We start from the raw sequence: 15,890 nt of genomic DNA, 5'->3' as shown, positions 1-15,890 counted from the left end.
ACGTTCAAATGCAACCTTTTAGACAAATCGCACACGGACGCTATCTGCATGAGCAAACGAATCGAAGAGCACGTTGAGACTTCCCAATGCATTGGGTCCCCATTCTTTTCTTTATCACATCACCATCACCATCGGCTCCGACAGGATTGCCAACTGACTAAAATAGGCCGAAGGTGCAGCGTTGTAAACACCACAATGAACACCACAATGGCTGTCATGCAACCACGCGAGGCTCACCGAAGGATGCTTCAAGTACTTCAACCGAAAGTACAGCAAAATGTAGTTCTATGAAAGCAGAAACTATTTGTGTAGTAGAATTATTTAGTAAAGTAAAAATGCCCAAAAAGTAATTGAACTACTGAAGTACCGGGTACTTCAAGCGCTGCCCATCACTGGTTACAGTTAGAACCGAAACAGCACAACATATTGGCCCAATCCTTGGCATATTGGCAATATTGGCCTAATATTGAACCAATCTTGGATCAATATTGGCCGAATATTGGACCAATCTTGGACCAATATTGGTGATACTGACCCAATATTGAACCAAGCTTGGACCAATATTGGCGATATTGGTCCAATATTGAACCAATCTTGGACCAATATTGGCAATATTGGCCTAATATTGAACCAATCTTGGACCAATATTGAACCAGTCTTTGGCCAATCTTGGACCAGTAGTGGTCCAATGTTGGGCGAAGATGTTGTGCTGCTTGGCAAGTCACTAGTTACAACAGTTGCGGAATGGTTTGTCGAAATAAATACTCTGCCATTTGGTATTCTGCACATTTTCATCGTTTACAATACCCTCGACCGCAGCGAATCATTTTGGCGGCAGCTCAGCTTTGCGACTTCCTGTGATTTTTTTGGTCGACGTCCCGAGGATTAAATTAGAGGTACGAGTTGCGCCAGGAAGGGTTGGTGCCAGCGCAAATGGCAACCCCCTAAACGAGCCACTTAATTAGGCCTGGCGGACATCCTATCAGGGTGCAACGTGTCACGATGCCTACGGCGATCGCTTCGACCAGCCTGTGTTCGCGATTGAATCGCGTGAGCCAAAAAGAATGCACTGACGCAGAAAACGAAACTAGCAGGTTCTTCCTTTTCTTGTTGTTCTTGCGTCTGGATGCATTAGCAGACCGCCTGGGGGCGGCAATATGTCACCAGTGTCAGAAGGAGAGCGTCAACCTGACGCCAATTATTCTCGCGGCCGTTTGATGCATGGAGGTTAGGCACCTCCCCTGAGATTCTATCTACGACACTAATTCCGTGAGTATCATGTGAGGACACCCGCAGAGTCGAGACGGCGGCGAAATGTTAGTATATACGCATCTGGTGTGGATGGTGGTCACATTTATTACTCCTCTTTCGAGTTGAGTTGAGTTTGAATGTAAAAAAAAAAGGGGAGATTTTTTTTATTTCGTTTTAGCGCCGCGAAGCAAGTGTGGCTATGAGCAGCGTACAGATCTGGACAGATGGAGGGAAGACAGCAGGAAGGAGTGGGGGACGAGGGTGTTAGTATGCGTCCTGGGCCGACTTCAGGGGGAACTGTGCCGACATTCGTCCGGAAAGTCTTAGGAAAATCCTAGGGAAAACCTCAGACAGCACGGGGCCGGTGGCAGGATTCGAACCCACCACCTCCCAGTCTTCAGCACGACCATGCTGCTGGTAGGGGGGAAATCGAATTCATCACCCGACAAATTCTACTACTCCCATAAAGAACCCCTATAAATGAATGAAACCCAAAGGAGATGAAAAAGAAAAATGAAAAAATAAAAAACATCACCCCTCCCCCTCCCTGAACTGCATATGCACATGCATTTCTGCATACTCAAGAAGTGAAAGGAATCACGACAAACTAAAACTGGAACAAGGAACTCGACGACACAGGCCTGGCACACGGTGGTCCTAAAATACAGTTTCGATATCAGTACTCACTATAAAGTTTACAAGCGCTGACAACGTTGCATCTCTCTTCTTGGGCTCCCATATGATCAGCACCTTGACTATATCGAAGGTTCTACTGTCCAAGCGGTCTAGGGCAGCCTTCAATGTAGCTCATTTGTGCGCATATCTTGTGCAGTGCATGAGGATGTGCTCCGTGTTTTCCACAGTTTGCTGAACCAGCCCTGCCGACTGCAGGACGCTTCTATTAACTCGTGTTTTTTTTTTTTTTTTCGTTTAGTATATATGGCGCTCAGCATGCGATTAGGCTGCATGGGAACTCAAAATCGTGCAATTTAGTACCCCTTTAACGCGTAAAAGCCACGCGTGAAAATCGCGTATGACGTCCCACTCCCGTTGCCATGTTATTAACGACTTGTCTTCGCAACCGCGAATGGAGCACACGACCAAGGGCTGCGACGAAAGCAATCCACAAGAACGTAAAGAATAAAAAAGAAAGAAAGAGTAAGGAAAATTCCCGGAAGCGATCGAGCACTTCTAGAGAAATTAAGCACATCATTCACCGCGCTCGAAAACTTCGTAACTGCCCAATCGACGGTCGAACGCTTTAGCAAAGCAAACAGTATAAAAACGATTGGGGTCTGCGCGTAAATGGGGCCTACCCTTCCACGGCCAAACGGTGCAAAATCGTGAAGTCCGCTTTTTTTTCCTCACCCTTCAGACCATTTCTCATTTCACCCCTCGGGCCGTAAAGGCCAATCGATATGACACGTGAATCATAAATAATCGATCAAACAGCCCGATCGCCGACAGCTTTCGTCATATTTCTCGTCTTTTTTTCTTATCTGGCAACCCTTTATCTGGTTTCTTCGTGACGGGGCTGCGACTTCTGTTCGCACGGCGTAAGAGAGGTAGACCGCGGCACGGGACCGGCTGTTGACCAATCACGGACACGGAAATGATCAGATATGGCGCGCCTTTCGATTGGTCGGTGCGTCTGGAGGTTATTCGGCATTTTGCAACACAACCTCTTGGGCATGGGTTGCCCTCTTCATTTTGTTATTGTCAATCTCTGCGTCGTACGCGAGTAATGGCACGTGTAGTGAACTGGTGCCTCCTCCCCTTTCCTATTTCTTTCCCATAGTTGTTTCCTACAGTCATTGCTTTCGTATAGTTGTCGTGTTGGCACCAAAGAGAAGGTGTGAGAGGTGCAAATATCCGTGGTGTTTCTATATAATAAACCTTAGCAGCACACTTGTCCGTTTGTTTTCATAGGTATTTCAGTTTTCTTGCATTGCTATCAGCGCGTTTTATGGGAATATTCTAAAGAATTATGTTTGTTCTGTGGAGTACGGTGTAGTAAACTATGGGAGAGGGAAACCTATTATGCAATATTCTTCGTCAAACACGTAGTCTGAGCCATCGCAACTCCAGGAGCTACTTATAAAAAGCAATCGGTATTTGCCGTTATAGTGCCTGAAGAAAACCGAAAGGATCCACCCATATACAGGCACAGCCTGGGTTTGATACCGTGTCGCCTCACACTTTGTCCATTAAGCCCAGGAAGGGACTCTATAGGTAGGGCAAGCAGCCCTTCAGCAAAATAGCAAATGTGTGTTACGGGCAGGGCGTGTTACAGGGCAGGGCGACTGTCTTACGGGCGAGAAATGTGTCCGGGACAAAGCCGTCCTAGCGGGAAGATATACATTCAGAACACGGCAAGCCAATTGCCACGTGCATGGCGACAGAGCATTTCTTTTTGCTTTGAATTCGAGTGCGGACGTGCTGACTCAAGACTCAGCGTCTGTGTCAGTTGTGTGTCATGTCTGTCCTGCACTTTGAGGAACTGCTTCCCTTGTCATTTCCCCATTGCCATGACACACGCTTAAAAGCGCAGCGTCGCCACGGGACAACAGAGCATGCAATCGCAATTCCGTGTTTTAGGTCGCTGGGCAACGATGATCAAATCTTGTACTCACCAGCATGACGTAAACTTGTTTATACTGTTCACTAAGGCAGTCGTTATCAATCGCTGCTCACGATGGGATCATTTCTGCCGACATTCCGATCTTTCATTGGCACTTCGGCATCTCTCCGTTTCTTAAAAACCGCACAGTGAACAGGAGAAGAAATATCCTCCGTCGTATACTCCGTTCGAAATATCGGCGACTCTCGTCCCGAGACGCTGCCCTCCTCACCGGGTCACAGGGCTTTCTGCCCTCCTATGTCCGCACAATGTCACACAACACGCCATGAAACTCGAGCCATTACACCTCACGACTGAGACAGTGAGGGTAACTGTGTAAGCGCTCATTTGCTTCAGCACCATAGCCATTCGTACCACCAACAGCACCATAAGAACTCAGCCACCGTTGCCGTTCCTTCCGGTTGCTCACTAGTAAAGTCCGTTACCAGCCCGCGTTCGCCTTAGTTCTTATCAGCACGCGACTGCGAAGTCAGGCACTGGGTTCTCTGCTGTGATTAGGGTGGTGACCTCTTATCAGAACAGATAACAAAAGAAAATTACTCTTCGCGTATCATGGAGACGACAGCCCATGAAAGAAAGGCTACCCAAAGACTATAAAGGATTTTTGGTCAAAATATTGCCGAACTTGATGTCTCTTTACCGGAAAGTGCGGTTTATGTATTTATTTATTTACCCTCAGGGCTTAGAGCATTGAAGAGGGGAGGGACATGGGTTACAGTGTAAAGTAGCTATGACATCGAATAAATAGAGGTGGATCGAGACGGTGGATGCGCATTCGGATTGTGCATGCATGTAAGCAGACGATGCGCATCGACGGAGCAGCGTCGTCTGCTACTCCTGTATAGTCGGGGTGACAAAATGGCGATATTAGGGAGTTCTCAGACGAGCAGTCAAGAGCCGTTTTGGATATGTGGGCTAGTCTACATTAACAGAAGCAGCAGGGCTTGCAGCCGTATAGAGCAGAGTTCATTCTGAAGTACGCTTAAAGGTACTGTAAAGCAGCACCGATCAAATGTCATTTAGTGTGGGTATTCGATAGTCCAAGCCACCAGGACAAAAACTGCGCAAGTTTCATTCCAATCGACGGTGCAATTAACTAGAAAATTACAATTAAAGATTACGGGCAACACTGTACTAGGTATTCTAAATGATTCCGTACTCCTGCCACATACGGCGGCAACCACATTGCAAGCGTATGACACAGGGCCTGACATAACAATCCACCATAAAATCCGTCCCTGCAATTCACACAACGATCCACACCTGAGGATAAACGGATAAGCGAACTGAAATGAAATGCTGAGCCGTTGAGAAAAATGTGTCAGACGTTCAAGAAGCCAGACAGCGTCGGGACTTTTTTGCTCACAGAGGTTCACAGAGGGAGTTTTTATTTCGAAAGAGGCCGCGAACAAAAGGAGCGCACAGGCGCAGTAGAGGAGTAGGGAGAGCCTCTATTGATTGATTGATTGATTGACTGACTGACGGACGGACGGACGGACGGACGGATGGACGGACGGACGGAGGGAGGGAGGGAGGGAGGGAGGGAGGGATGTATGGATGGACGGATGGATGGTATAGGGGCACCCCTGGCGGGCCTCTTTCTAACGCGGGTCCAGCAAACAGCGAACTGTGCGGACATGCCAATAAGTTTCCTGCATTTCAATTTCAATGGCTCAATGCTTTCAATTTTCTATGTTCCTTTTCATTTGCGTCCCTGTCTTTCTGTGGTTCACATTTGGCTTCCGGTTCATGTGGTGGCACTGGTGGCGCCGGCCTCTTCTCCGTTGACTTTGTTTGGTACTTCGAACTGGTTCGAATCGCGTATGTGTAGGTTACAATTGCCTTCGTTGCCCGGTACTACTTCGTAGTTTGTTGTCGTTGAGCTGGGTCCTGTTTGTATTCTCATTGCTGCGCTCCTGTTTCTGTCGTTCCACTCTGTTCAGTGTCATCCACTGTCTCAAACGGGGTATCGTTGCTGTCACCTCTGCGTCCCCTACGCTGGTTGTATAGAGGCCGAGTGCTTCTTCTATAGGGCACGTCCGTTTACCTCACAGGTCGGCGCAGTCCAGTACAACATGCAGTATGTTCTCCACAAGTCCTTCCTTGCATAACTGGCAGTGAGCATCGATGGGCTCAAACTTGCTCCTCCACTCCCTTGTGCGCAGCACTCCACACCTTGCCTCAAACAGTTTACCGCTTTCCTGGGAGTTATCGTAGAGCCCAATGACATTTGCTATACGTGTCTTCTTCGTCCTATAGATTTCCAACGCGTTTTTTTTTCTCTCTCTCTCTCCATGCTTGTTGTCCATGTATCTGTTTCCGTTGCCGCAACTTGCCGCAACGCGAATTTCTTTGTCCGACAGTCCTGGCGATGTCCTTTCTAGGAGCATAACTGGGATATTGTACTTAGCTTCTAATTTTCGCGTTCTAAGATTCCACCGAGTAGAAATTCCTGCAAACAACGTCATTTTGTATATTATTCTTGGCCATCTGTGCTCTTCCATGTTCATCAGCCTGTTTTCGAATGTCGCTTTGCTACTTGTTTCCCTTGCTTCAAATGTGGAGAGGCCAAGGTGTCCTATTACAGCTTCATTGGGTGTTGATCTGTGTCCTTTCAGTGCCATTCTTCCAATTTCTCGTTCAAGAAATTCCCTGGTACTGGCAGATATGCACAGTACTGCATCAGCGTACGTCATTGTTTTCCAAACTTCCCGTACCACTAGTGTGTAGTTAAAGCTCCATTGTGCCGTCCTATTCAGATATCCAATTGCTCTTTGTACTTTTCCACTTAGCTTTTGTTCATACTGTTGGAATCCATGCTGTGCAGCCTCTATATCAACACCGAGATAGGTATATGATTCCTGATGTGGTACAACTGAGCCCTGAATTGTGAATTCCGCTTCTCCCTTTTGGTCTCCGATACTCAGTATGGCTGATTTACTGGTGTTGAATTGCAGACCTCTTTCTTCCGCAAATCCTCCGCAGAGATCAAGCATTTCCTGTAGTTCTTTCTTTTCCTCTGACAGCAGTACAAGGTCATCCGCGTAGAGTCATCCCCGGAATTGTCACCATCTGTTGCAGCCCATTCTCCCAGTAGCACAATTTCACTCCCATCCCCTTTTGTTTGTTTTCATCAGTGGGACAGCCTTGCCTTAATCCTTTTCTAATTTCCACTGGCTTGGTTAATTTTCCTTTCCACTTTGCTGATGCAGTAGCCCCGCTATAAATGGCCTGGATAATGTTGATCGTCTTCTCCCTGATGCCATATCGCCTAAGCAGGTGCCAAAGTGGTCCATGTAGTACGGAGTCATATGCCTTCCTAATGTCAAGAAATGCTAAATGTATCTCTGCTTTTTGTTTTCTTTTTATGTCCAGGATCTGTGTGAGTATGTATAGATTGTCCTCCAGTCTTCGTTCCTTCCGAAATCCGTTCTGCATTTCCCCCAGGATCGCGTGTTCTTCTATATACTTGTTCTTCTAGTCTACTTCCAATTACCTTTGCAAATGACCTGTAGATAGCTGATGTGACTGCAATTGGTCGGTAATTATTAAAATAATTTTTTAGGCCTTTTCCTTTGTAGATCGTTGTGATATGTGCTTGCTTCCATTCTGCTGGTATCTGTTCTGATACGATTACCTCATTAAATAGTCTTCTTAAATATTCTTGTCCTTTTGGACCTAATTCCTTGAGCACTCTTGGGGGTACCCCATCTGGGCCCTTACTGCTTGAGGCATCCAATCTATGGAGTGCACTTCTCACTTCTTGCTCTGTGATGGTGTCTACCTCCATCCTTGTTTCTTCACTTGTACCTTGGTCTCCATTTGTCGCTTTCGTGCTGGCTTGCGTTTCCCCCGACATTTGTTGTGCCATCCACACTTGTAACTGCTCCAGTTCTCTTTCTGTGCATTGATCTGTCTGAAGGCCGTTCCTGTATGATTGGTTTTTCTGAGACAATTATTTGATATATTTCCAAAATTTTGCTGGTGCCTTCTTTCCTGATGTTCTCAACGACTGTACAAACTCTAAATCCTCTTGTCTGATCTTCCGTTGCACAGTTTCAGCTGCTTCTTGTTTACATTCCCTGTATTTATGCCGAGTTTCCTCAATTAAGTCTATTCTGTGGTTTTTTACTGCATTCCTGTGTTGGACTAGTGCTTCTTTCCTTTTCCTGATGCTAAGTTTGGCTTCCCTATCCCACCATTTCTTCAGTCTTCTGCTGTTTTCCACAGGTTCTGTCTCTTTTACTTTGTCTTTGTTTATGAGTAGTGCCAGCCAGTCCTGATATGTTTTGTCTGTTAAATCTTGGTTTTCTAATTGTTGTGCAATTTCTCCTACTTTTTCGTGTAGTGGGATTGTCCTTGTGTGACCCTGTCGTTTTAGTTGTATGCTACCGAAGCTAATTGATATCCTGTTGTGGTCACTGCCAACACTCCATAAACCTCCTTCATCAATATGGATGCGGCTTACTTTTCTTGCTAACCGGGGGGAGAGGAGACAGTAATCGATGCAGCTTCACCGTCCTCTGGCACTCCATATGTATCTTCCATCACATTTACTGCTTAGGTTTCCTAGCGTAAGGTTGTGTCTGTCTATGAATCTCTTTAGTTCATGTCCCTGGTGATCAGTCTGTCCATCCAGCTCTTCTATGTGTGCGTTGAAATCTCCCACAATCAACAGTTCTCCTTTGCCCCTTAGATTCATTACATCTTGGGCTATGCATTTAAATATGTCTGTATTTTGGGCTCGGGGAATTTTGACCAGTCCACAGGTACACTACTGCCAGGTATACAGAGCATTTCCCAATCCTTCCTCATCGCATCCACATATGTTCCCTGCATTCAGGTTTTATACGGCTCCATTTCATATTACTTCCGGTGAGTACCCCCAGACCCCGCCCTGTTGTTCTTTATCTGTTGTGTTGCATCCTTCCCATTGCACTTTGCTATGTGGGGGTGGTCTCTCTTCATTCCTTAAATGTGTCTTCGCAAGCCCATAGATATCTATTGCACCTGGCAGTATACTGTCCTGTATTTCAGCCCATTTTTGCACTCTGCGTCCTCCTTGCATGTTTAAAAACGCTACGCTAATTGTTCCTCTTCCTCTTTTACGTCTTTGGCTGCCCCCTTTCCTCCTATTGTTTGCTTTGGAGCATTCCACCACCGCTGCTGTGGCTGAGATTCCTTGCAACTCCTTAGGGCTGTGATCAGTACGTCCACTAAGTCTGTGTTGTTCCGCCGGAGGGGACTGTTGTGTCTCTGCCTTCCCCTATTGCCTGGACCAGGGAGGTACACCATTGGCAGACCTAAAAAAGCTGTCACCTTTTTTCCTACTTTAAAGCCTAGCCTGGTCGCTATTTCTTCATTATAATGTATGCCATCTGGCTCCATGGCTTCCGGCCACCACGGTGTTCTCAGGATCTCGATGTTAGGGTTGGCACTGCTTTTCCGGCCCATCTCATATATAGCTTTGTTGAGTTCTGCTGCTGCTGCTTGCAGCTCTGGGCCTCGGTGATATATCCCAGGAATTTACACAACACAAAAGCTGCATTACGGTGCTGTGCAGCCGCCCTCGTCAGCCACTCTTTTAGTTCATCTGCAATAACATCCGATGGTGTACCTGCTAGGATGTCGTTCGTCCCTTCTTGGATTATCATCATGACCTCATTTTCTTCAGTCTTCTGCAGTTGTAATGTAGCCTGATGGAGGATTTGTTCAACACCCACACCCCCTTTCACACATATTTTTACTTCGTCCGCATTCTGTGTTTTCTGGCGGATCGTATCAGTTGTGCGTCGCATATTTGAATCGCCTACTAATACTGCTATTCTCCTTCTAGCTGGTGTGTCAAGCTTCGATTGGTGGCCGGGTGTATGTCCCTCATGTTGCCTGTGATTCCTTGCCGGGGTTGTGGTACAGTTGGACTTTGCTCTCTCTCTACTGTCCTCCCTGGTCCTACCATTGCTGTGTGTTGTGCCCATCTCGTTTATGTCGTTGTAGCCCTCCAGCGAGTTGCTTGCGACCTCTGTCCTATCCTGCACCACGCCGTCTGTAGCCGTTATTTGTTCTCGGTGCGTGCAATCCTCCCCTTCATGGTTGCTGACATTGTCTGTCGTTGCTCTTTGTTGTTTCTCCTGGCCTTCCACTTCTCTCATTTTTGCTTCGAGGACCTCTACCCTCCTCTCCAATTGAGCAACCTTTTCTTCGTACTGTTTCTCTAATTTCTCCATGGCTGTCGCCCACTTACACCTTTGGTTCTCTGCCTCTGTTTGTCGTGCTGTTTTTTCTTCAAGGCGTTTCTAGTCCAATATTTCTCGCAGTAAGCTCATTTGTGTACATATGCTGCAATTTAAAGTCACATTTACGGCTTCCTCGAGCTCGTTGAATGATGTCTCGTCTAAATAGCCCCAGCGTTGGCACACACCACACTGTGCCATGTCGTATACTTCCTTTCCCATTTTGTTCCGGATCGCTTTTGCGCACCAAGAGAAAGAAGGAAAAAAAACCTCAATGACCTTGTCGTGTCCACGTTATACACAATCACGTTGTCAGAAGTTGACAGACGTTTACAAAATCACGATCTTTACAAAACGAAAGTAGCGAGCACCCGCCATCTACGCCATCCCAGGCACGCAAGCCGGTAGCCTATACCTACTACACACTACACTTACACGCATACACTATATGCAAACTATCATACTGCATACTATCATATGCACTATCGCGCTTAGAAGTGGGGAAAAAAATACCAATACCAAAAATACCAATTTTCAGTGTTGCCCGCTGTGGAGGGGGCTATTTGACACCAGGCGTCACACCGCTCCACTACGCCGCATTTTTCATGGCAAATTAAAAATATTTATAGCGCGTTGTCGGTCGTATGGTTCCGCACATGGTATTTAGAAGTAACAAAGTCTCTAGTCACATCACCGGCATACCATGCTTGTCTACTGCTTTACAGTACCTTTAAAAATGGGGCGTAGACGCTACGTTTTCGACGTTTTAACGTTCGGTGCGAAGGTAGCGCGACACCGGAAACGGCGGTATTTGCGGAAGTGCGCCTCTAACTTTCCAATACATGGCTTTCTGCACCCCTTCCGGTTTGTTGCCAAGACGACATCCGGTTTCGCAGCGAACACGCTCCGCGCCAACCACTATGCCGATTGATACAGTTATCGCTTCTGATTTGAGGAGAGAGAGGGCCGTATACGCCTTTTATGGCAATTCAAATTGTCACAAAGAGGCGTACGCCTCCCATTTTCAACAAATCAGGAACGTGAAAGATATCATTCTGCATGGTGGCTGGTTCCGAGCGTCTTTATAGTCGCGGAACGAACCGGAAGTCTTCGTGCAGGCATCGGAAGCTGTGACGGGGACTTGTTTATGTTTACCCGAGAATTTCATGTATATGACACGTTGTGGCGCCATCTTCCGTCTGGACACGATGCGTATCCATGTAAACGGTGGCGTACCGTCTCGATTCGATACGCTTGCGTCGTGTTCATGTAAACGCGGTTAGCGCGTTTGGCTGAAGTCCAAGCATTGCCCAGAATGATACCGTTATCACTCCTGATTTGTGGAAAGCGCTGGGCGTACGCCCTTTTGTGACAATTAACGTAACTGCACAAGTGTCACAAAAAGGTGTAGGCCTCCCGTTTTTAACCAATCGGGGGCAGAACGACGTCATTTGGGATGGTGTTCAGCTAAGGGCGTACTATACGGCGAGTTCTATTTTAACAGTGCAGCTAATCATCATTCAAAATGATGTTGTAATCTTTCTTGAATTGTTGAAAATGCTGGGTATATATTCCGAGAAAAGAAGGAGCTAATTGGGGAGTAACATAGCGCGTTTAGTCCCTGAGATTGCGAGTTCGTCCCCGTGTGAGTCTCTTAACTACCTAAAATGTACGTCCCGGCACAGCAGATAGTCCCCAACCATCGCATAAACCTCCATGCATTCCGTCCCGAAGAGGAGTAATAGTTTGTCACAGTGCATCTAGTCATCTTTTTGTGATCATGCATGTGCAGATGGAAAGTGTTTGGAAAACGTGCCCCCCTCCCCCCTCGTTTTCATTAAATCAGGATAGGGTACACCATTTCGAATGACAACTGCATACACTTTTAAAATTGAGGGGGGGGGGGTAATGGAAGGATAGGCACGCCGTTGTTGGCCACACAGAAGTGGGCGTCGTCACGACTATAGCAAAAAAAGGACATAAAACACAAAGAAAGGACGGCCGGATGGAGGATAGAGGAGGATGAAGGATGGGGATGCGGTGAGGGTGCACGAGTTCGTCGGGGAGAACAAAGTATTAGATGGGTCGTTGAGCAAGGCCTGCCTTCTGCAGAAAGAGAATGAGGTTTCTTGCAAGAGAATGAGGTCAGCATAGCACGCACCTAGCCAACCATCATCCCGAATGATAACGTTCTCGTCCCTGATTAGTGGAAAACGGGAGGCGCACGCCCTTTTTGTGCCAATTGTTACTCAAAGCTGCAGGAGCAGAAAGCGACACGGAAGGGTTTTGCTGACAATCACGAACACAAACACTGAACACAAACAAACTGAACAAACTGAAATCACGAGCGGAGTCAACATCGTCCAAGCCTCTTCCTCCTTTTCTTAACTCCAATTATGTACTACATAAGTGGTACAAGAAGGGCGTACGCCTCGCGAGTGTGCTATGCGATGAAGTCCATTTTTTTAAGAGTGATATAGGAATGAAGTTCTTGTCGTTTTTAGGGTGTAGGGTAGGGGGCCATGGTTTCGATTGAGATCACTTTCTCTCTCTAAATGATTCGTTGAAAACAGGTGTCATACACCTTTCTGGGACAGACGTAGACTATCTGTTTGCAGATCAGGAGTGTCGGTGCCATTCTGTGGAGAGCTTGGACTTTAGCGATTTATTTGGAAACGGCTTTTTTTTTAAATAATGTATTTGTTTTCGTATTATTTAAAAAATCTGAGGAACCCGTTCTTCCATTTTATTTTATTTTGTTCCGTGTTTGCGCCGCGAAGCAACTGTGGCTATGAGCGGAGAGGGAGGTCAGGCGGGGTGAGAGGGCGTGGTCAGGCGGGGAGAGGACAGAGGGAAGGAGTGGCGGAGAGGGTGGCCTTCGCTTTTAGCTAGGCAAACTTCACCCGGAATTTTGCATCTCCACGTGACAATTTTATGTGCTTACTATATAGTTCTAGTCAAACTTTGCGCTAACAGTCACATTGACGTAAACTTATAAATTTCGTATTTGAGTGTTAAACAAATAAAATCGATATTTAAAATTAATATTACACTATGATTTTTTCTCTAATCTTCGATGATCAATCTAAGCCGTGCTACAGCGAAAATTTATGTCTTCTTTTCCACTTTTTCTAAACAAAAACTTAAAGATACCTTTTTCTTGGGGTGGGGGTGGCAGGCGCACTCTGAAAACAGAACTTCACCGCATAGCACGCTGTGCGCCAGCCATTGCCACGAATGATACGATTATTGCTTCTGATATTCGAACAGAGAGAATGGGGCACCCATTTTGTGCCAATTATAATATATTCAAACTGACACAAATAGGCGTACGCACCCGAATCGCGCTCTGTTCTAATCAGAAGCGATAACCCTACCCGTTGCGGCAATGGTTAGCACACAGCGTCCTATGCGGTGAAGTTCTGTTTTTAGTGTCCCTCAGACGCCTCACAAGGCATCCCACGTTCCCGGTCAACCTAGAGGTCGGTAATAATTTCTATCCTGCACTTAGTGGCCATTTCAGTGACAAGAGAAACCTGCTTGCACACCACTTCACTTCATGTCTCCCGACGATTTTTAAAATAACAACATAAACGACATTGAACGAAATGAACGGAATAAAATATGAGGACGGATGTGTGCGGTTCATTGGCTACGTCCATTGCCACCGGGTGCCCTACTTAAAGAAATTATTAGGCACATTAGCACTCTCGTCCCCCACGAACTCGTTCAAAGCTCCATAAAACATGGCGTTTCCCATGGCGTTTGCGTTTTTAATGATGCGGGTCCCACCGACGGGGGGTCAAACTGCCTCCCAAGAGTAAACGATATCATTTATAACGCCGCATGCTTTGTCAAACTGAGTTCACGAACCGCCTCGAAACAGATTCTTACTTCCTCCGTGCTTCGGAATGACACGGTAATTGACACTTAATTTCACCCAATTACTGAAGTGAGTGCCATCTCTGAAATTCCAATCCCTCGTCACGGGCCAGCAGTATTTGTCATCGACTTCCCCCTGCAGGCGTTTATTCTTTGGGCAACCGTCAACTTGGATGTGCTTTTGGTGGTCGAGTAATACAGGGCAGAAGATGACCTCTCGTATCGCTTAGCGGTTAGGTCCTCTTGCGAAATTGATTAATAACTCGGGTCCTCTCTTTAGAGTCATTGTAATGGCGAAAGCGCCCAAGGAAACGTTGGAAGGGTACGCGAAGATAGGGGTACCTGGTGGTGCGGTCGCCATGGTGCAATTTAATGGATGATTTGTGTTGCACAATCATGTTCGATGCATGTTATTAAAATCATGCTCCATAAAGGAACGTGGCTCGCAGTATCCAAATATGTCATTCTTTTAGTGCCAACGAGCGTATTTACTAAGAAACAACGCTCAAACAACGCAAAAATCAGAGTCCGCGCGACTCTCTCCTTCCATGTTGGAGACCAGGTGTATCTGGGGCATTTCTGACCCCTACTGTTAAGTGTCTTTCCACTGTCCTGTTAAGTATCTCTCCTCAGTCCATGGCGATGGGGACTGACCTTGAGTAACTTGTGTCCTGCTTGTCATGGTGAACATAGCCAAGGGACGCTCGTTAAGAGCGTCCCGAGAAACAGAGATGGAACCACGATTTTAGGGACTTGAAGGGACGAACGGTAGCCTGGAAAGGGAAACGCGGGCAGATGCTCTCTGGACGCCACTGATGTAGGGCTGCTCCGGGGCTTTTGGAAATAAATGTAACTGGTTGCTAGTCGTACTGTATTGTAATGTGTCGATAGTGTCTACATCATCGGGACGGACAACACTCACCGCCCCCGAACAAAGTTAACTCCAACACACTTAAAAATGAACTCCACCTTATATAGCACGCTCCTAGCCAACCATCTTTCCAAGTGGCACCGTTCTTTGCGCTGATTGGTTGAAAATGAGAGACTTACGACATTTTCGTGGCATCATGCAGTTCATCATTGCCTCAAAAATATATGTATTGGCATCATCGTGGAAGACCAGCCATATTGGCTGGCTCCCTTTAACGCAACAAACGCACTAGTCTACAACCATTGCAACGCCAACACCCAAAGACGAGCTCACGGCAGGTCTGGGATTGATGTACGTGCTAGATGCCACCTCGCAACAAACCAAAACTCACGGAGAGTTGCTCGTGGGACAGCAGCACGAAGGATATTAGAAGCGGATGACATACCTACCATTGCTTTCTTCGAAGAGGGTGGCTGATGTTTGCCACCGCCTACCAAACTGGACGGCCCCAAGAACTGCTCTCTCCCTGTATAACACTCTACGGATGCCCGCTGCGGTGTACGCCCCCGGTCCCCATCGAGTCAAGGGAGCGAGCGTTGTCATTCTGGATGGTGGTTTGGCTAGGGGCCTATACCATGCGTTGAAGCTCTGTTTTTAGGGTGTATAGGGAATACTGGGAAAATCACTGGCCTGCGAACACCATACACGGATGAGCAACTCCTGGAATTTTTAAGCCCCATTGGAGCAATCGAAGTACGCCGACAGAAAGCATTCAGACAACAAGATGACGGAGATATGCACGATAAGGCTTCGTCCAGTATAGTCGTCACGTTACATCGGGCATGAAGATGCCGGCCAGCGTTTTACTCGGGTTTGACACTTACAAGTTGGAAGAATATTTCTCGCCTACCCAATGCTTCAACTGCATGCGGTTCGGCCATCTGGCAAAGAACTGTAGAAGAGTGACACGGCGCAAGGTTTGTGCTGGTCCGCACAATCATCGCGAACGCAC

The sequence above is a fragment of the Ornithodoros turicata genome, chromosome 4 (genome assembly GCF_037126465.1).
Source record: "Ornithodoros turicata isolate Travis chromosome 4, ASM3712646v1, whole genome shotgun sequence".
Taxonomy (NCBI): Eukaryota; Metazoa; Arthropoda; class Arachnida; order Ixodida; family Argasidae; genus Ornithodoros; species Ornithodoros turicata.
This window is presented reverse-complemented; position numbering follows the sequence as displayed.